We start from the raw sequence: 22,128 nt of genomic DNA, 5'->3' as shown, positions 1-22,128 counted from the left end.
GGAAGCCAATTCTAAATTTAACTTTGGATTGGAGATGTTTGATGTGGGTCTGGAAGGAGACTTTAAAGTCTAACCAGACATCTAGGTATTTGTAGTTGTCCACATATTCTAAGTCAGAGCCAACCAGAGTAGTGATGTTGGACAGGCGGGCAGGTGCAGGCAGCGATCGGTTGAAGAGCATGCATTTAGTTTTACTTGTATTTAAGAGCAATTGGAGGCCACGGAAGGAGAGTTGTATGGTATTGAAGCCCGCCTGGAGTGTTATTAAAACAGTGTCCAAAGTAGGGCCAGAAGTATACAGAATGGTGTCGTCTGTGTAGAGGTGGATCAGAGACTCTATCAGCAAGAGCAACATCACTGATGTATACAGAGAAGAGAGTCGGTCCAAGAATTGAACCCTGTGGCACCCCCATAGAGGCTGTCAGAGGCCCGGACAACAGACCCTCTGATTTGACACACTGAACTCTATCAGAGAAGTAGTTGGTGAACCAGGCGAGGCAATCATTTGAGAATCCAAGGCTGTCGAGTCTGCCGATGAGGATGTGGTGATTGACAGATTCAAAAGCCTTGGCCAGGTCAATGAATAAGGCTGCACAGTATTGTTTCTTATCGATGGAGGTTAAGATATCGTTTAGGACCTTGAGCGTGGCTGAGGTGCACCTGTGATTGCACAGCGGAGAAGGTACGGTGGGATTCGAAATGGTCAGTGATCTGTTTATTAACTTGGCTTTCGAAGACTTTAGATAGGCAGGGCAGGATGGATATAGGTCTGTAACAGTTTGGGTCCAGGGTGTCTCCCCCTTTTGAAGAGGGGGATGACCGCAGCAGCTTTCCAATCTTTAGGGATCTCGGACGATACAAAAGAGAGGTTGAACAGGCTGGTAATAGGGGTTGCAACAATAGTTTTAGAAAGAGAGGGTCCAGATTATCTAGCCCAGCTGATTTGTACGGGTCCAGGTTTTGCAGCTCTTTCAGAACATCTGCTGTCTGGATTTGGGTGAACGAGAAGCTGGGGAGGCTAGGGCGATTAGCTGCGGGGGAGGCAGAGCTGTTGGCCGGGGTTAGAGTAGCCAGGAGGCTATGCTTATTGAGAAATGCTTATTGAAATTTTAGATTATCATGGATTTATCAGTGGTGACTGTGTTACCTAGCCTCAGTGCAGTGTGCAGCTGGGAGGAGGTGCTCTTGTTCTCCATGGACTTTACAGTGTCCCAAATCTTTTTCGAGTTAGAGCGACAGGATGCTAATTTCTGCTTGAAAAATCTATCCTTTGCTTTCCTGACTGACTGCGTGTATTGGTTCCTGACTTCCCTGAACAGTTGCATATCGTGGGGACTATTCGAATCTATGGCAGTCCGCCACAGGATGTTTTTGTGCTGGTCAAGGCCAGTCAGGTCTGGAGTGAACCAAGGCCTATATCTGTTCTTAGTTCTGTTTTGTGAACGGGGCATGCTTATCTAAGATGGTGAGGAAATTACTTTTAAAGAATGACCAGGCATCCTCGACTGACGGGATGAGGTCAATATCCTTCCAGGATACCCGGGCCAGGTTGATTAGGAAGGCCTGCTCGCAGAAGTGTTTTAGGGAGCGTTTGACAGTGATGAGGGGTGGTTGTTTGACCACGGACCCGTGGCGGATACAGGCAATGAGGCAGTGATCGCTGAGATCCTGATTGAAAACAGCGGAGGTGTATTTGGAGGGCAAGTTGGTCAGGATAATGTCTGAGAGTGCCCATGTTTACGGATTTAGGGTTGTACCTGGTGAGTTCCTTGATGATTTGTGTGAGATTGAGGGCATCAAGCTTAGATTGTAGGACTGCCGGGGGGGAGCATATCCCAGTTTAGATCACCTAACAGAACGAACTCTGAAGCTAGATGGGGAGCGATCAATTCACAAATGGTGTCCAGGGCACAGCTGGGAGCGGAGGGGGGTCGATAGCAGACGGCAACAATGAGAGACTTATTTCTGGAGAGGGTCATTTTTAACCTGATGCAACTTGTGTGGCATGCACCTCTAACGTTGCTTGCGGACCAACATAATACCATAGAAAAATAAGATTAGGACATCTTCAGAGATTGGATATTCAACACTGGTACAATAATCCAAACTAAAATAGATAACTAGCTATTTTATTAAGATAATAATTATTTAAGGTAAAAATGTGTTGCTTTGTTTGTCGCTGGGTACTGACGTTGTATTGCCGATATTAGCGGACACGTTAGCTAACAAATTAGCTATCTAGCTAATGTTAGGTCACAGACAACTTGTCCAACTACCTAGCTAGTTAGTTAGTTATCTAACTAGCTAGGCCTGGTTTCCCAAAGCATCTTAAGGCTAAATTCACTGTTAGAACCTTTGTTGCATCATCGTTAGGTCTCCGAGCTGTTTCCCATAACCATCGTTGGTGGAGATCTTCTGTGTTTAAAGTGATGCTAAAGATGCTAATGAAAACGTGAATTATTTAGCGACTGCCTCAGACCACTCGTAGAACAGCTAAGTACATCGTTAGCTAGATTTTTTTGCCCAGCCGCATTAAACACACAAGATCTCCACCAAACAAAAAATCAAGCTGACAGCTTCAGAATGAATGTGACAGTAGCTATGTTTCCATTAACTTGTCCAGTACATTTTTGTTGTAGATATTTATAACATTGGAATAGATAATGTATGTGACAAATGCCTGCTAGGGTGTGTTTACACATTTTTTTTAATGACAGCGTAGAATGTAGTGGCTGAAGATTCAATAATCAATTTATGCAAATTACTCATTAATACATTGGCAACAGCATATATGCCCTCCAACCAACCTGTCATGTCACAGGTAGCCCTTGAAAGCCAGCATGGATAGAATGCAATAATTGACAAATATTTGCCATATTCTAATCATTCTCATGGGCCAACGTATTGCCACTGATCTAGCGCCCATGAGCATAAACAATCAGCTGCCTAGGCTAGTTCGTGCCGTCGTGAAACTGGCACTCCTGTAGACCTGAAATTACTGGATGGTGAAAATTGCAACCAGAAAAACATGGTGGATCAATTAAAGCATTCTTGAAAGTCAGGACAATCTTTGTCCTGCAAAGAAAAGGTTTTATGGTAGGCATTTAGAATTAAATATAGAGTGGAGCTTACGTGATGACATTATGACATCTTCAAAAGTATTCAGCAATCACAATTATTAGGAAAACACCATTTCCATCCTCATTTGTGTTAGATAAAGAAAAACCCCACCGTTGAATGGATACAAATGTTGTCCATCTTTAGAACATTTCTCCTACACCTGCCGTTTCCTTTACACATTTAGAACATTTCTCCTACACCTGCCGTTTCCATTACACATTTAGAACATTTCTCCTACACCTGCCGTTTCCTTTACACATTTAGAACATTTCTCCTACACCTGCCGTTTCCATTACACATTTAGAACATTTCTCCTACACCTGCCGTTTCCATTACACATTTAGAACATTTCTCCTACACCTGCCGTTTCCTTTACACATTTAGAACATTTCTCCTACACCTGCCGTTTCCATTACACGTTTAGAACATTTCTCCTACACCTGCCGTTTAGATTTCACATTTAGAACATTTCTCCTACACCTGCAGTTTCCATTACACATTTAGAACATTTCTCCTACACCTGCCGTTTCCATTACACATTTAGAACATTTCTCCTACACCTGCCGTTTCCATTACACATTTAGAACATTTCTCCTACACCTGCCGTTTCCATTACACATTTAGAACATTTCTCCTACACCTGCCGTTTAGATTACACATTTAGAACATTTCTCCTACACCTGCCGTTTCCATTACACATTTAGAACATTTCTCCTACACCTGCCGTTTAGATTACACATTTAGAACATTTCTCCTACACCTGCCGTTTCCTTTACACATTTAGAACATTTCTCCTACACCTGCCGTTTAGATTACACATTTAGAACATTTCTCCTACACCTGCCGTTTCCTTTACACATTTAGAACATTTCTCCTACACCTGTCGTTTCCTTTACACATTTAGAACATTTCTCCTACACCTGCCGTTTAGATTACACATTTAGAACATTTCTCCTACACCTGCCGTTTCCATTACACATTTAGAACATTTCTCCTACACCTGCCGTTTAGATTACACATTTAGAACATTTCTCCTACACCTGCCGTTTCCATTACACATTTAGAACATTTCTCCTACACCTGCCGTTTCCTTTACACATTTAGAACATTTCTCCTACACCTGCCGTTTCCATTACACATTTAGAACATTTCTCCTACACCTGCCGTTTCCATTACACATTTAGAACATTTCTCCTACACCTGCCGTTTCCATTACACATTTAGAACATTTCTCCTACACCTGCCGTTTCCTTTACACATTTAGAACATTTCTCCTACACCTGCCGTTTAGATTACACATTTAGAACATTTCTCCTACACCTGCCGTTTCCATTACACATTTAGAACATTTCTCCTACACCTGCCGTTTCCATTACACATTTAGAACATTTCTCCTACACCTGCCGTTTCCTTTACACATTTAGAACATTTCTCCTACACCTGTCGTTTCCTTTACACATTTAGAACATTTCTCCTACACCTGTCGTTTCCTTTACACATTTAGAACATTTCTCCTACACCTGCCGTTTAGATTACACATTTAGAACATTTCTCCTACACCTGCCGTTTAGATTACACACTTTAGAACATTTCTCCTACACCTGCCGTTTCCTTTACACATTTAGAACATTTCTCCTACACCTGCCGTTTCCTTTACACATTTAGAACATTTGTCCTACACCTGCCGTTTCCTTTACACATTTAGAACATTTGTCCTACACCTGCCGTTTCCTTTACACATTTAGAACATTTCTCCTACACCTGCCGTTTAGATTACACATTTAGAACATTTACACCTGATTACACATTTAGAACATTTCTCCTACACCTGCCGTTTCCTTTACACATTTAGAACATTTCTCCACCTTTTCCATTACACATTTAGAACATTTCTCCTACACCTGCCGTTTAGATTACACATTTAGAACATTTCTCCTACACCTGCCGTTTCCATTACACATTTAGAACATTTCTCCTACACCTGCCGTTTCCATTACACATTTAGAACATTTCTCCTACACCTGCCGTTTAGATTACACATTTAGAACATTTCTCCTACACCTGCCGTTTCCATTACACATTTAGAACATTTCTCCTACACCTGCCGTTTCACATTTAGAACATTTCTCCTACACCTGCCGTTTCCTTTACACATTTAGAACATTTCTCCTACACCTGCCGTTTCCTTTACACATTTAGAACATTTCTCCTACACCTGCCGTTTCCTTTACACATTTAGAACATTTCTCCTACACCTGCCGTTTCCATTACACATTTAGAACATTTCTCCTACACCTGCCGTTTCCATTACACATTTAGAACATTTCTCCTACACCTGCCGTTTCCTTTACACATTTAGAACATTTCTCCTACACCTGCCGTTTCCTTTACACATTTAGAACATTTCTCCTACACCTGCCGTTTAGATTACACATTTAGAACATTTTGTTTTGCAACATTGCTTTTTTTGAATAAACCTGGAACATTGGAAACCTGCCTACAGACTACAAATAAAAAGCTTCTCATTTCTTTGCAAAGATAAAAAAAAAAAATACTTTATTAATTAACCTTTTATTTAACTAAGCTAGTCAGGTAATAACACATTCATATTTACAATGACGGCCTACCCCGGCCAAACCCTAAACAGCAGGGCCAATTGTGCACCACCCTATGGGACTCCAATCACGTCCGGTTCGGATACAGCCTGAAATTGAACCAGGGTCTGTAGTAATGCCTCTAGCACTGAGATGCAGTGCCTTAGACCGAGATGTCTGTATTAAAATATAAATACAGTATAGGCTACATAGACCTATATATTTGAATATTCATATAAAAGTTTTATTTAGGGATTTGTATGCTACTGTCTGTAATTAGGTACACCACCCCATTCACAAAAATGGTTAGCTTTGCAGACAGCGAGTCACGTGACCGTAGCTTGCTATACAAAGCAGGCAGACAGCCATTGAGGCATTCAGTGACTGTTCGATTGAATGTGGGAATGGGCAAAACAAGTGACGTAGGTTAATTTGAGCATGGTGTGATTGTCGGTGCCAGGCACGCCATTCCAGTACCTCAGAAACTCCCAGCTTTCTGGGCTTTTCACGCATGACAGTGTCTAGGGTTTACCGAGAATGGAGCGACAAACAAAAAACATCCTGTCAGCGGCAGTCATGTGGGCAAAAACCCGTTGATGAGAAAGGTCAAATGGCAAGAATTGTGCAAGCTAACAGGCGGGCCACAAACAGGCAAATAATGGCACAGTTGAATAGTGGTGCAGAACGGCATCTCGGAACGCAAAACTGGTTGGTCCTAGTCACGGATGGGCTATTGCAGTAGACAACCACACCAGGTTCCACTCCTATCAGCTAAAGACCAGAAGAAGCGGTTCCAGTGGGCCTGTGATCACCAACACTGGACAATTGATGAGTAGAAAAACATTGCCTGGTCCAACAAATCCCGGTTCCTGTTGCGTCATGCTGATGGCAGTCAGGATTGTGGCATATGAAGCATGATTCCATTGCCCCATCCTGCCTGGTATCAACAGTACAGGCTGGTGGAGGTGGTGTGATGGTGTGGGGAATGTTTTCCTGGCACACGTTAGGTCCCTTGATACCAATTGAGCAACGTTTGAATGCCACACCTTGTAGAATCCATGCCCTGAAGAATTCAACCCTGTACTAAACTCAGTAAAAATAGAAACACCCCTTTTTCAGGTCCCTGTCTTTCGTAAAAATCCAAGTAACTTCGCAGGTCTTCATTGTAAAGGGTTTAAACACGGTTTCCCATGCTTGTTCAATGAACCATAAACAATTCATCAACATACACCTGTGGAACAGTCCTTAAGACACTAACAGCTTACAGACTGTAGGCAATTAAGGTCACAGTTATGAAAACTTTGGACACTAAAGAGGCCTTTCTACTGACTCTGAAAAACACCAAAAGAAAGATGCCCAGGATCCCTGCTCATCTGCGTGAACATGCCTTAGGCATGCTGCAAGAAGGCATGAAGACTGCAGATGTGGCCAGGGCAATAAATTGCAATGTCCGTACTGAGAGACACCTAAGACAGCGCTACAGGGAGACAGAACGGACAGCTGATCATCCTCACAGTGGTAGACTACGTGTTACAACACCTGCACAGGATCAGTACATCTGAACATAACACCTGCGGGACAGGTACAGGATGGCAACAGCAACTGCCCGAGTTACCCCAGGAACGCGCACAATCCCTCCATCAGTGCTCAGACTGTCCACAATAGGCTGAGAGGCTGGACTGAAGGCTTGTAGGCCTATTTTAAACAGGTCCTCACCAGACATCATCAGCAACAACGTTGCCTATGGGCACAAACTCACCGTCGCTGGACCAGACAGTACTGGCGAAAAGTGCTCTTCACTGACGAGTCGTGGTTTTGTCTCACCAAGGGTGATGGTCGGATTTGCGTTTATCGTCGAAGGAATGAGTGTTACACTGAGGCCTGTACAGTGGAGCGGAATCGATTTGGTGGTGGTGGTGGGTCTGTCATGGTCTGGTGCGGTGTGTCACAGCATCATCGGACTGAGCTTGTCATTTCAGGCAATCTCAACGCTGTGCATTACAGGGAAGAAAACCTCCTCCCTCATTTGGTACCCTTCCTGCATGCTCATACTGACATGACCCTCCAGCATGACAATGCCATACTGCTTGTTCTGTGCGTGATTTCCTGCAAGACAGGAATGTCAGTGTTCTGCCATGGCCAGCGAAGAGCCCAGATCTCAATCACATTGAGCACATTTCGGACCTGTTGGATCGGAGGGTGAGGGTTAGGGCAATTCCCCCTAGAAATGTCCGGGAACTTGCAGGTGCCTTGGTGGAAGCGTGGGGTAACATCTCACAGCAAGAACTGGCAAATCTGGTGCACTCCATGAGGAGGAGATGCACTGCAGTACTTAATGCAGCTCTCAGTTGTTGAATCTTGTTATGTTCATACAAATATTTACACATGTTAAGTTTGCTGAAAATAAACGCAGTTGACAGTGAGAGGACGTTTCTTATTTTGCTGAGTTTAGATGGGTGTACCTAATAAACTGAGTGCATTTCATGATGTGTAACGTGTGCAATGATGTGCCAAATCTTGATTTAGTTGACTATTATAGGGTAAGCATAGGAATAAGTTGTCTCAATATTTGTAACCATAGGTTATATCTGTCTAGGAGCTGATCCGTCATCAGTTTTGTAGAATAATTCTCATGTTAAGGCAGCAATCAGCAGTAGAAACAATAAGAAAGCCGTCACCCCACCCCTGATTCAACGGAGGTATGTGGCTGGAGAAATGTAACCTTGCTATGGATGCAAGTTATCCATGATAACAAAATGATAGTTTTAACCATATTTTGAGTCTATATAGTGTTTGTTTACATATGTTGGGTTCTGATAGGGTACGACAGCTACTGCATCTATAAGTTATATTCTTCAAGAATCAATGGGTGCATATCATTAATTTATAAGTCCAAAAATGGTTGTAGCAACTGCTGATTGCCACTAAGGTTAGATGGAGAATGGTAATCTGAGAGCAGTGCTTCCTTTCTTTTGATCCTATCGGAATGGACACAACTCAATGACCCACTTAGCGAATATTCTCTCTGCATGGTGTTTTGGAAAATGCATGTTACATCTTCGGCTGTTGTAGGAAAGATGCATTGTTAAAACAGTGGTAAGTCTAAATTCCATCGCTATCGGGAAACCGGCCCTGGCGACCTTCGGTCTTCTTCGGCAATGCCACACCGTTAACAACTAGCTACAGGCTTGCTAGTTAGCTTTACATTCCTCCTCCTAGTAGCCAATAATAGTTTTTCCTGTCAGCAAACACGTCTAGGTCCTAAAAGTTATGACGTTAGTTAACTAGCCAGTTATGTAGCCAGCTAGCTATTTATGATCATACATTGCTTTGACATAGCTAGTTAACTTCATCCACCAGAGAGGTCTTAGCTACGATTCCTAGCTAGTTGTCTGTTAGTTGTAAACAGCCGGGTTGACTTCCTATTTTTTAAGTACTTGAAGAGATGAATAAATAGCTAATTAACATTGGTATTAGAAAGTTATATTTGTTTCTAGCAGTCTAGATCTGATATGAATTTTTTTGTAATAGTTTTCTAGATCAAGGATATCGATATCCACCTTTTATCTATCAACACATTTGAAAATACAGTACAACCCCCTATCAAAGTAAGTACAGAATACATTTTTTGTTGTATATTTACACTTTTCTCAATAGTGTAATAACACGATGTTCTACTGGAAACCTGCCTTTATCTACGTACGTGGGTGTGTGTAAGAATGTGTACATCTCCCACCAATGTGACACCCCCAGGTTCGAGCCAGCTATGAGAAGGTTCTGGAGGAGGTGACCCACTACACCCCTGGCTATATGGAGGAGATGGAGTCTATCTTTGACCAACCACAGGAGAAGGAGAGGAATAGGATGACCAACAATGAGAGGTAGGCTACTCCTGCAGTCAGACTGTTACTAGGAGGGTGGATGTGGGTGTACAAACTGAGCTGGTGTAAGAACACACACCGACCGGCCATGCCCACTGACGCACACAGCGGGCTAATGGAAGTCAATGGGAATGTACTATAATATGCGATGATGTAGACTTATTATCAGTTAGTCTAATGTAGTGGACGGTGTTACAAGCTAATGTAGCAGACTGTATAACAGTAGTGTATGGTCAAACAATGTGACCATTATTAGAGACTGCTGGAGGGTAATATACTGGACCGGCCTATCTTGTTGTTCAATGGAGTCTAATAAAACCTCTCTTTCAGGAGTGGGCACCAAAAAAGTGAATAAGAGTTTACATAGTACTTAGGTTGGAGTCATTAAAACTAATTTTCAACCACTCCACATATTTCTTGTTAATAACAAACTATAGTTTTGGCAAGTCAGTTAGGACATCTACTTTGTGCATAACACAAGTAATGTTTCCAACAATTGTTTACAGACAGATTATTTCACTTATAATTCACTGCCTCACAATTCCAGTGGGTCAGAAGTTTACCTACACTAAGTTGACTGTACGCAAGTATAAACAAGATGGGATCACGCGGCCGTCATAAAGCTCAGGAAGGAGACACATTCTGTCTCCTAGAGATGAACGTACTTTGGTGTGAAAAGTGCAAATCAACCCCAGAACAACAGCAAAGGACCCTGTGAAGATGCTGGAGGAAACCGGTACAAAAGTATCTATATCCACAGTAAAATGAGTCCTATATCAACATAACCTGAAAGGCTGCTCAGCATGGAAGAAGCCACTGCTCCAAACCAGCCATAAAAAAAGCCAGACTACGGTTTGCAATTGCAGATGGGGACAAAGATCATACTTTTTGGAGAAATGTCCTCTGGTCTGATGAAACAAAAATAGAACTGTTTGGCCAAAAAATGTTATGTTTGGAGGAAAAAGGGGGTGGCTTGCAAGCCAAAGAACACCATCCCAACCGTGAAGCACGGGGGTGGCAGCATCATGTTGTGGGGGTGCTTTTCTGCAGGAGGGACTGGTGCACTTCACAAAATAGATGGCATCATGAGGGAGGAAAATGATGTGGATATATTGAAGCAACATCTCAAGACATCCGTCTTGAAGTTAAAGCTTGGTCGCAAATGGGTCTTCCAAATAGACAATGACCCCAAGCATACTTCCAAAGTTGTAAAAAAATGGCTTAAGGACAACCAAGTCAAGGTATTGGAGTGGCCATCATAAAGCCCTGACCTCAATCCCATAGAAAATTTGTGGGCAGAACTGAAAAAGCGGATGCGAGCAAGGAGGCCTACAAACCTAACTCAGTTACACCAGCTCTGTCAGGAGGAATGGGCCAAAATTCACCCAACCTATTGTGGGAAGCTTGTGGAAGGCTACCGGAAATGTTTGACCCAAGTTAAACAATTTAAAAGCAATGCTACTGTTGGATTTATTATGGATAAATGAATAAACAATATCCCCATTTTAAATAGAATTGTAACTAAGTAAACTTATACTCTGTTTTATAAGTGATTAACAATATGAGTTCATAAGAAGGGATTGTGTGACACGGACAAGGAGTAATAAAAAGTTAATGAACACCATTCCAACTAGGAATAAACTAATGGGTTGTGACTGTGAAAACAGATAAGGTCGTTAGCCTATGGTTGACCTACAGAAACTTAGCTCTGGGGTTTTTAGATAAGGCAGTGAGTGCATTCCTAGGTTTTCTGTTAATTAAAACTGTCAGTTCAGTGGTGATCGATAATGTTGAGGGGTCAAAAGTTATCTGGGAGTGTGTTAGTAAGTTAGAATTAACTTTTCACCTTACTTTGTCCCGGTCGAGAGGAGGGGATTCTGTTAAAGCAATGAAATGACGTCATGATCTGTATATAAACTGCTACACGTGATTAAGTGGGAGCGCGCTCCGAGAATAAATTCAATTACCTATTATTGAAAGACTGGTCTGCGTCTATTTTATGCAAACAAGAAATCTTAGAAATTCTCATAAAATAGATTAAGGGCTTTCAATTGATGAAAGCACATTGGCATAATTAAATTACAGTATCAGCTACCAAATACTAATTGAATGTATGTAAACTGCTGACCCACTGGGAATGTGATGGAAGAAATAAAAGCTGAAATTAATCATTCTCTATTATTCTGACATTTCACATTATTAAAGTAAAGTGGTGATCCTAACTGACCTAAAACAGGGAATTTCTACTAGGTTTAAATGTCAGGAATTGTGAAAAACTGAGTTTAAATATAGTTGCATGTAAACTTCCGACTTCAACTGTACATTAGCATAGGCTATGCTGCAGCAAATATAGATCTACCTTTCACATTGCAACGATGAGATCATAGGTCCACAAACTGACATGGGCTGTCGGTCCCCACCCTGAGCATTGATGATTCATCATGCAGTGACCAGAGAGAAGACCCTAGAGAATCCACATTTAGACTCCCAGGCTACCATATGTGGACATGATCCAACTCTGTGAACACATTGACTATACTTCAATGGATGTTTGCTGTTTGCTTTCTTTGCCAACCACAAGCATGTTGGTTCGATATGAGAACATTGCTTGGTTTTTAAAAAGTTTCAATGATGCTACCTTTTACAAAGTAATTGTGACACCATTTTATGTTTTTCAGGTGATTCTCTAGAGGACTCTATTCCTTGGAGTGCAATTAGTTTAATCAGGTGTGTTAGCTGGGGTAGTGGAAAAAGTGTGACACCAGTCAGGCCCCCGAGAGCTGGAGTACCACGTTGAGGATGACCAGATCTCTATGGAACCTACAGACTCGACACAAGATCCAGCTTGATCTGATACAGGGCTCTCCTGGAGCGTAACCGTCTCGTAGGTTTTGTCCAACCCTTATCCAGTGTACTTGACCTGATTCTAATAACTAACTGGTTGATAAGCTATAGGAGTGTAACTCTCCAGCAGATCTGAACCTCCACCTAGTCCCCACACCCTCTTCTCTTGTAATCTCAACCCCTCTACTATAGCTGTCTGTGGGGATTGGACTGAGAGGGATGTAAAGACAGCTTGCAGCTACCACATTTACAATGTGATTCATTCACCATTACGTCATCATTTAAAATAAAGTGACTCATATTTGTTTAATGTTCTTGTTTGTTTGTGCTAAGGAGGTCCAGTAGGTTAAAAATATGAATGGTACTGATGACTGTATTACAATCATCTTGGTATGGTTGACTTGAGGGAAATATTGTGTTCTTGTATTGTAATACTTTCTGTTGCTGGTCTCATCACCTGTTGCTTGCATTTCAATAGTTAAGTTATTTATGTATTACACACAGGGGCGCCTCTTTCCTTTTAGGGAACCTTAGAAAGATTTGGTTTTGCCCCCCCCCCCCACCCACCTACATTTTACATCTGTTGTTAAGCAGATGCTCTTATCCTGAGTGACATACATGAGCAGTTAAGTCCCTTGCTCTTGCTCAAGGGCACATGAACAGATTATTCACCTAGTGTGCTCAGGGATTTAGGGGAATGGGAGACAAAGGGCTGTGAGAAATAGGTTTAATCCTAGACACATGAAAAGTAGGATGTGTACGGGGCAACAGAAGAAGAACAGCAGAGGACCTAAGAATCTTGGAGATGGGGAAAGGGCCGATGAAAGTTAGCAGGACTCTACCCGGAGGGGCAGATCCCAAGTGGACAGCCATACCCTCTGCCCGAGATGATAATGGGGAGCCGGGGTCCTGTGGCTGTCCGCCTGTCATCGATTCCTGGAGGTGGTTGTGGTGTCTTGACTATCATCAATGTGTTTGACTGTTATTTTATACAATAATTACATACCACATTCAATTATTACACTAGTTAAGTAGTAATCTGGGGCACCACGGGAAAGGTTATTTAACGAGTTACTAGCTCCTGACTAAACTCTAAAGATATAAATATCTCTTACATCAGTCAATTAATTAATTTTTATTTACCTTAAGTCTCATTCTGAATGTCGAAAAACCCTTGGATATCTGCACGAACCCAAACATAAATGATGAATCAGCAATATACAAATTGGCTAAATTATTTATTTACTAACTAAATAATCACACAGAATTGCATAAACACACAAACAAGATAGCTTACACGTGGTATAGTTTATTGGTTACTAACACTGCAATGAAAGGTCCCTAGTGGACAAAACCAATATGACGGCTTGTTACACAAAATGTCGGATTCAAACGAGAGAGAAAGGGGGAGACAAAGGACTTCCACTAAATACAGCTGATCATTGGAATACGAATACACATGAATGGTCACTCTTTCAAAATAATTGCAATGTACATATTTACATGTGTATGGCTTTGCTGTCTCTGAAAACAGTCGATCCATCTACTGGGAGTACTTCAACAGAAAGCCTCTGGTTGTCCACCAGAGGTCACCTTGCCCTTTGCAGTTGTAGGTTTCGGAGTGTCTGTGAGAACGGATCCTCCATAGGTCTACCCCGCATTGTTCAGCAGGCTCTGTTCGTTAGAATAGAGGTATCTATGGTGGTGAGAGTAAATTGTTCTTTGTCTTCTCGTCTTTGGTCGAGTTTACTAGACTAAAGTACTACTTAACTAACTAGCTGACTGAATGAACTGAATGTTCCTGTGTAGTCTTCTTTGAGAGTTTCAGAGTTTCTAACCATTCCGTACCTTTCAGCTCACTGTCGGTCACGCTGGTCTATTGTAGAGCTAGAACCATTGAAACACGCCCATAGCAACCTGGTAATTAACTGGTCTCTAGAGATTTCAATTCCTACCATTTCAACGTGCAGCCACTCTCCACATTTTTCTGGTCTCATAGTCTAACCATTCGTGTCATCCTGTTCAACACCCCCCGCCTGTTTGGTCTTTAGTCTTGTAGTTTTCTTAACCATTTGTAACATATTCAGCTGGTGCTGCACTTAACTGGTCTATAGAGAGTTCTTCAGCAGGTCCTTTTTGAACACTTGGGGGGAAAAGGGTGTTCCATTACGTTCGGGATAATGTCTGTGGGTGTGGTTACTGACTGGATAAACTTTACATGAAAAAACATTTTCTCATTTAGATGGCCAAGATCACATTTCATCTTCTCACAAATAGTTTCATATGTAATCCTATAAGTTCCACAACATTTGGATGGGAAATATACACATTCAGAGAGACAGTTATGTTGTTATACTGTCCTTAATGAGATTCCAAAACAACAACTGATCTGACATAATTGGAACCAATGGACCATTCCAACTGTTTGGATAATGAAGCAATATTTCTGTAATCCAATCTTGGATGTTTATTTTATTTATTTTATTTTACCTTTATTTAACCAGGTAGGCAAGTTGAGAACAAGTTCTCATTTACAATTGCGACCTGGCCAAGATAAAGCAAAGCAGTTCGACAGATACAACGACACAGAGTTACACATGGAGTAAAACAAACATACAGTCAATAATACAGTATAAACAAGTCTATATACAATGTGAGCAAATGAGGTGAGAAGGGAGGTAAAGGCAAAAAAGGCCATGGTGGCAAAGTAAATACAATATAGCAAGTAAAACACTGGAATGGTAGTTTTGCAATGGAAGAATGTGCAAAGTAGAAATAAAAATAATTGGGTGCAAAGGAGCAAAATAAATAAATAAATTAAAATTAAATACAGTTGGGAAAGAGGTAGTTGTTTGGGCTAAATTATAGGTGGGCTATGTACAGGTGCAGTAATCTGTGAGCTGCTCTGACAGTTGGTGCTTAAAGCTAGTGAGGGAGATAAGTGTTTCCAGTTTCAGAGATTTTTGTAGTTCGTTCCAGTCATTGGCAGCAGAGAACTGGAAGGAGAGGCGGCCAAAGAAAGAATTGGTTTTGGGGGTGACTAGAGAGATATACCTGCTGGAGCGTGTGCTACAGGTGGGAGATGCTATGGTGACCAGCGAGCTGAGATAAGGGGGACTTTACCTAGCAGGGTCTTGTAGATGACATGGAGCCAGTGGGTTTGGCGACGAGTATGAAGCGAGGGCCAGCCAACGAGAGCGTACAGGTCGCAATGGTGGGTAGTATATGGGGCTTTGGTGACAAAACGGATTGCACTGTGATAGACTGCATCCAATTTGTTGAGTAGGGTATTGGAGGCTATTTTGTAAATGACATCGCCAAAGTCGAGGACTGGTAGGATGGTCAGTTTTACAAGGGTATGTTTGGCAGCATGAGTGAAGGATGCTTTGTTGCGAAATAGGAAGCCAATTCTAGATTTAACTTTGGATTGGAGATGTTTGATATGGGTCTGGAAGGAGAGTTTACAGTCTAACCAGACACCTAAGTATTTGTAGTTGTCCACGTATTCTAAGTCAGAGCCGTCCAGAGTAGTGATGTTGGACAGGCTGGTAGGTGCAGGTAGCGATCGGTTGAAGAGCATGCATTTAGTTTTACTTGTATTTAAGAGCAATTGGAGGCCACGGAAGGAGAGTTGTATGGCATTGAAGCTTGCCTGGAGGGTTGTTAACAGTGTCCATAGAAGGGCCGGAAGTATACAGAATGGTGTCGTCTGCGTAGAGGTGGATCAGGGACTCGCCAGCAGCAAGAGCGACCTCATTGATGTATACAGAGAAGAGAGTCGGTCCAAGAATTGAACCCTGTGGCACCCCCATAGAGACTGCCAGAGGTCCGGACAACAGACCCTCCGATTTGACACACTGAACTCTATCAGAGAAGTAGTTGGTAAACCAGGCGAGGCAATTATTTGAGAAACCAAGACTGTCGAGTCTGCCGATGAGGATGTGGTGATTGACAGAGTCGAAAGCCTTGGCCAGATCAATGAATACGGCTGCACAGTAATGTTTCTTATCGATGGCGGTTAAGATATCGTTTAGGACCTTGAGCGTGGCTGAGGTGCACCCATGACCAGCTCTGAAACCAGATTGCATAGCAGAGAAGGTATGGTGAGATTCGAAATGGTCGGTAATCTGTTTGTTGACTTGGCTTTTGAAGACCTTAGAAAGGCACGGTAGGATAGATATAGGTCTGTAGCAGTTTGGGTCAAGAGTGTCCCCCCTTGAAGAGGGGGATGACCGCAGCTGCTTTCCAATCTTTGGGAATCTCAGACGACACGAAAGAGAGGTTGAACAGGCTAGTAATAGGGGTGGCAACAATTTCGGCAGATAATTTTAGAAAGAAAGGGTCCAGATTGTCTAGCCCGGCTGATTTGTAGGGGTCCAGATTTTGCAGCTCTTTCAGAACATCAGCTGAATGGATTTGGGAGAAGGAGAAATGGGGAAGGCTTGGGCGAGTTGCTATTGGGGGTGCAGTGCTGTTGTCCGGGGTAGGAGTAGCCAGGTGGAAAGCATGGCCAGCTGTAGAAAAATGCTTATTGAAATTCTCAATTTTGGTGGATTTATCATTGGTGACAGTGTTTCCTATCTTCAGCGCAGTGGGCAGCTGGGAGGAGGTGTTCTTATTCTCCATGGACTTTACAGTGTCCCAGAACTTTTTTGAGTTAGTGTTGCAGGAAGCAAATTTCTGCTTGAAAAAGCTAGCCTTGGCTTTTCTAACTGCCTGTGTATAATGGTTTCTAGCTTCCCTGAACAGCTGCATATCACGGGGGCTGTTCGATGCTAATGCAGAACGCCATAGGATGTTTTTGTGTTGGTTAAGGGCAGTCAGGTCTGGGGAGATGTTACAGTACTACAAAATATCTCTCTGTTGTAACAAAGAGATTTTTAACTTCCATTTCTGCGGGAGAGAAAGGGTGCTGTATAGCGGACCTACTGTAACCTGATCCTTCATATCTTCACAGGAGAGTCTTGAGAAGAGCCGACTGGGCTCTCTTCCAGGTACAGCGACAGACGAACATCTGGGCCGAAAGTATGCTGACCTTTTGCTCCGGGAAGAGCAGGGCTAATATCCCAGAGAACATTCAAAAGGCGAGAGACCAGTGGCTGAGCAAGAGAGGGTGTTGCCCGTATACTCTACCCACACGAGCGGCTGTCTCCAGGTGTTGGGATTGGCGGGGACCAGGCAGCGAAGAATCATCTCCGAGAGAATTCGGGGGACATCGGATCCACTTGGAAATGTGGGGTTCGGGGATTTCCATGATCCCTCCCGAGGCGAGGTGGAAATCGAGGACGAATGTTGGCGACAGGGAACAGACTCCCTTTCCCTCCTATGTCTCCGTAGCCGCTCATCGATCCGGATTGTCAAGGCTATGAGAGAGTCTAGGTCCAGGGGCAGCTCCCGGGCTGCGTGCTCGTCTTTAAATCACCTTCGATAATCCGTGAAGGAACACGTCGAACAGGGCTTCCGGGTTCCAGGCACTCTCAGCTGCCAGTGTGCAGAAATCCACTGCGTAGTTGGCCACACTGCGGGAGCCTTGCCAAAGCTGGAGTAGCTTGCGGGCAGCCTCTCTCCCGGGCAATGGAGCATTGAAAAACCTTCTTTATCTCTGCAACGAACTCCTCCAGATTAAAGCATACGGCCGCCTGTTGTTCCCGTACTGCCGTAGCCCAGGCGAGAGCCCTCCCGGACATCAGCGGGAAGGAGGAAGGCTGCAGCTGGATGATTAGGGAACACTGAGCGAGAAATGCCCGACAGGTGCCCGACTCTACATTGAAGCGCTCTGGGTGCAGACAGTGTCAAAGAAAGAATTTATTTGTGTTTATTTCTAACACAGGGGCAGGCAAATGACAGGTCAAAGGCAGGCAGGGGTCAGTAATCCAGAGAAGGTGCAAATGGTCCAGAATGGCAGGCAGGGTCAGGGCAGGGAGGGGTCAAAACCAGGAAGGACTAGAAAACAGGAGCAAGAACAGACTGGAGCAGGGGAACAACCACCGGTAGGTTTTACAAAACAAAATGAATTGGCAACAGAGAACACAGGGGATAATGGGGAAGATGGGTGACACCTGGAGCTAGGTGGAGACCAGCACAAAGACAGGTTTATCAGATCAGGGTGTGACTGTGTTTGTATGAACCTTGATGTTTGCCACTCAGACCTCGGCAACAATGTTGCAAAATATTCATTCGATCTTCCCCTTGCCAAAGAAAGCAAAGGGTGTCGGATGTCTTCTAGCCGTTTTTCTGACCAGGCAAAATCATGCAGCAGCATCATTAATATGGATATAAATGTCAATGTAAAACAGCTGAAGAAAATGAAAAGGGAATGTTAGCTGTCATTTCAGAGTTTGATGTAACTTGGTTAGCTTTTGTTAGCTGTTTTCTAAAATCCCCATTGCACTCTGTTGTAGGGATAAAACCCTCAAGGCTTTTATAAACTGAGTTGTTGAGCACTGAATTCTGATTGGCTGACAGCCGTGGTACATCAGACTGTATACCATGGATATGACAAAACATGTATTTTTTACTTCTCTATTTAAGTTGGTAACCAGTTTATAATAGCACTAAGCACCTCTGGGGTATGTGGTATACCACGGCTAAGGGCTGTGTCCAAGCACTCCGCGTTGCGTCATGGAAAATACCCCCCATCATGAATAATTTGAAGCTGAGAAGTATCAGGAGACTTAGAAAACTGGTTGGATCCTTGGGCTCAAGTTCACCACGTGAGGGGCATGGTGGATGGGTATAATCCCATGACTCAGAAGGCTGTGTGTTTGATCTCAGTCAGGGAGGCTGTTTAAAAAAACAATGTTTAGCCCTATCCCAAACATTAACCCTTACCTTAACTATTCGGAATGAGTGCCTAAACTTAACCTTTAACTTTGAAATTTGATGTTTGGAGAAATAGAACGATATAGGGCAACGGGAGAAACAAAAACACATCTAATTCTGCTTGAGTCTGTGAGAGCTTGTTGAACCAATCATCCAATCAAGGTCTCTATAACAGTCAGAGATCAGAAAGGCGCTCAATACTTTTGAGCAGATTAGATGAAAATATGACGATAGTGATAGATGAAATGAAGAAAGATGGAGATGGAAGGAGGGGGGTGTAGAGGGAAGCATAGGACCCAATAGTAAACTGTCTTATGAACAAAAGCCTCTGTGGTGCCTCTTACCTGGGGGCTACACACACTCAGGTATGCATTCACACATGTACTCGCAATCACACACACGATCCACTCAGCACCAACAAATTGAGAAAAAAGACTGAAGAAGTTAAATAATCACATTATAAAAACACTAACACAAAAAACAAAACACTAAAAACAAAACACTAAAACACTAACATGAAATATAAATAAAAACCCCAGTAAGCATTCATTGAGTATTGACTGCGTCAGAGGGAGACTGCGTGTAGTAGCTGCCTAGGTTGTTGAAGTGTTATGCTCTGGAATAGGGAGAGGAGAGGGAGTGAGGCAGCAGTTCTACTCGGTAACCTCAGTGATTACTTTTCCTTCGATCACTGAGGCTCCCGCTGTGTCCCAATACGCTGTTGCTAATTCCAGCGTTCTCCCACTGTCTGCAGATTTGGGGAGTTGGCACACGCATATGGACACACACACACACACTGTGAACCCCCTACCGGGCTCTTCTGTTTACGTACACCATTTATGACACACACACACACAGTGGTTATTCATCAGAATCAACGGGAGCTCTGCTCCTCCGGAACAAAGCCCATTGTCACCAACGCCTTGTAGTGTTGTAATGCCCGCTTGAGAACAAGATGCTAATTCTGTAGCCTGTCCAAGATACTCTGAGGATTAGCGATGAATAGGAGGATGGAGGACTTACAAGGGAGTGTTTCTATGAAGACACCACAATAGCATGACAGGTTATGCTCATAAACTAAAGAGGCCAACAAGTTGATCCCCATACCCACACAGCAAATTGGTCTGTGTAAAAAAGTTGGCTTTGAGGTATAAGGATTCTAGTGGCGTTAACACCAGTGGGATTGAAATTGACGCCACCTGCGGTGAATAAATGAAGTGTTATTTGAATCACAGTGGAATCAACACCACATGGCGTTGTTGTTACTCGACTGAGTGAAAAAGACTTCACTCTGAGTGGAAAAGACATGGGAGGGGCCTCTATCATATTTCCCAGCATGCTTTGTTGCAGATTGCTTTTTAGAATAGTTTGTTTTAATATCTTTGTTTCTGCATGCATTGATTGATTAAATGATCTTATACTACACAAAGATAAATAACATACATTTCTCTAAACTAATCCAATCTGTAAATGGTGGGAATTATTTCACCCGTTATTGAGATTGTGTTTCCAGTTCATTTTAAAACATTTTTTTATATATATTTTTATTTGACCTTTTATTTAACTAAGCAAATCAGTTAAGAACAGTTCTTATTTACAATGATGGCCTACCCCCGTGCGGCTGGATGTGATACAGCCTGGATATGAACGAGGAACTGTAGTGATGCCTCTTGCTCTGAGATGCAGTGTCATTCTTCCCTACCTTGGCAGTCATTCTGACTGCAGATTGCAGGTGAATAATAGTTCCAATTGTTGGATATTCTAACTGTCTGGATTCCAATAGGAATGATATCACACTTCGCAAGTCAGCATAATGTGACTTGCTGATGTGGCCTGCCAACCAGGAGTTTCAGACCACTGTGTTATGTTAAGACTATACGCTGTCCGGGTATGGTATTGTCAAGAACAGGAATGTAATTGTCATTAAAAAAATAATAATGTTATGATAAAATATTTACTTAGGCACTCACTTGGTGAAGGCTACAGGACTGAAAACCAATGAATGCAACAATCATGTCTCTGTTACTAGTCATGGGTGGTACTGAAAAGGCACCCTAGGAAATAAATATACAAGTAAGGCTTTACATGCAACAGTGTTATAACAACACACAAAATGTTGTTACTGTAATCTCAGGTTTTAATTCCCTAACACTGAAAAAGTGTCATAGCATCAGCTGTAATACAGTTTAAATGTACTCTAAATCCGAATTTGCAACACCCACGGTGTTAGGGACCCAACACTCTGGAGGTGTTAGTTTATCAACACTTTGAAAAGTGTTAGTTTAACACTCCTTGAGATGGTCACATAATTTCTAAGAAAGGGTTCAATTTAACACTGTGGGGTGTTAAAATTATGATTGCAAATTTGCTGTGCACCATTGAATGCAAAAAAATTGCCTTTGAACAATACCTTTGGTACTTAATACCTTTTGACTAAATCAAATAAGATAATATTAATACTTTATTGATCCCCAAAGGGGAAATTTGTCAACATGCATTTATTCACTTAATAAGCCAATCTGATGCAAAAAAATGATCTTTCTTTCTACATTTTCTGATCTCCTGTCCTTTGGGTCCCTGCAAGCTCTCTGTGCCGGGACAGAATCGCATGAATAATGACTAATGAAAGCATGAATAATGAATAGTCTTTGAATTAATTAACTTCATAACAAATTAATTCACTCTATGACGTTTTATTTATACAAAAATATAAACAATTTGAATGTTTTTACTGAGTTAAAGTTCATATATGGAAATCAGTCAATTGAAATAAATCCATTAGGCCCTAATCTATGGATTTCATGAGGGGCGCTGTCTTGGGTTGGCCTGGGAGTGCATGGGCCCACCCACGTGTGAGCCAGGTCTGC

General features: G+C 42.5%; 1 protein-coding gene across 3 annotated transcripts in view; it reads left to right on the top strand.

The window, feature by feature from the left end:
* Nucleotides 1-22,128, top strand: part of LOC112217391 (glutamate receptor ionotropic, kainate 2-like) — a 202,341-nt gene that overhangs the window by 175,387 nt on the left and 4,826 nt on the right. Inside the window, exons 16-18 of one of the 3 annotated variants that reach the window (XR_006079246.1) lie at nt 9,246-9,322; nt 9,468-9,595; nt 12,274-12,479. The exons of 1 other annotated variant lie outside the window; for it this stretch is intronic. The gene's annotated coding sequence lies outside the window, so the exon portion shown is untranslated. Of the gene's footprint in view, nt 1-9,245; nt 9,323-9,467; nt 9,596-12,273; nt 12,739-22,128 lie in introns of those variants that run through there. One more of the 3 variants, XR_006079245.1, reaches the window with a different exon arrangement.

Source organism: Oncorhynchus tshawytscha, linkage group LG18 (genome assembly GCF_018296145.1).
Source record: "Oncorhynchus tshawytscha isolate Ot180627B linkage group LG18, Otsh_v2.0, whole genome shotgun sequence".
Lineage (NCBI taxonomy): Eukaryota > Metazoa > Chordata > Actinopteri > Salmoniformes > Salmonidae > Oncorhynchus > Oncorhynchus tshawytscha.
The sequence above is the reverse complement of the archived record's forward strand: the minus strand, read 5'-3'. Positions and strand labels throughout refer to the sequence as shown.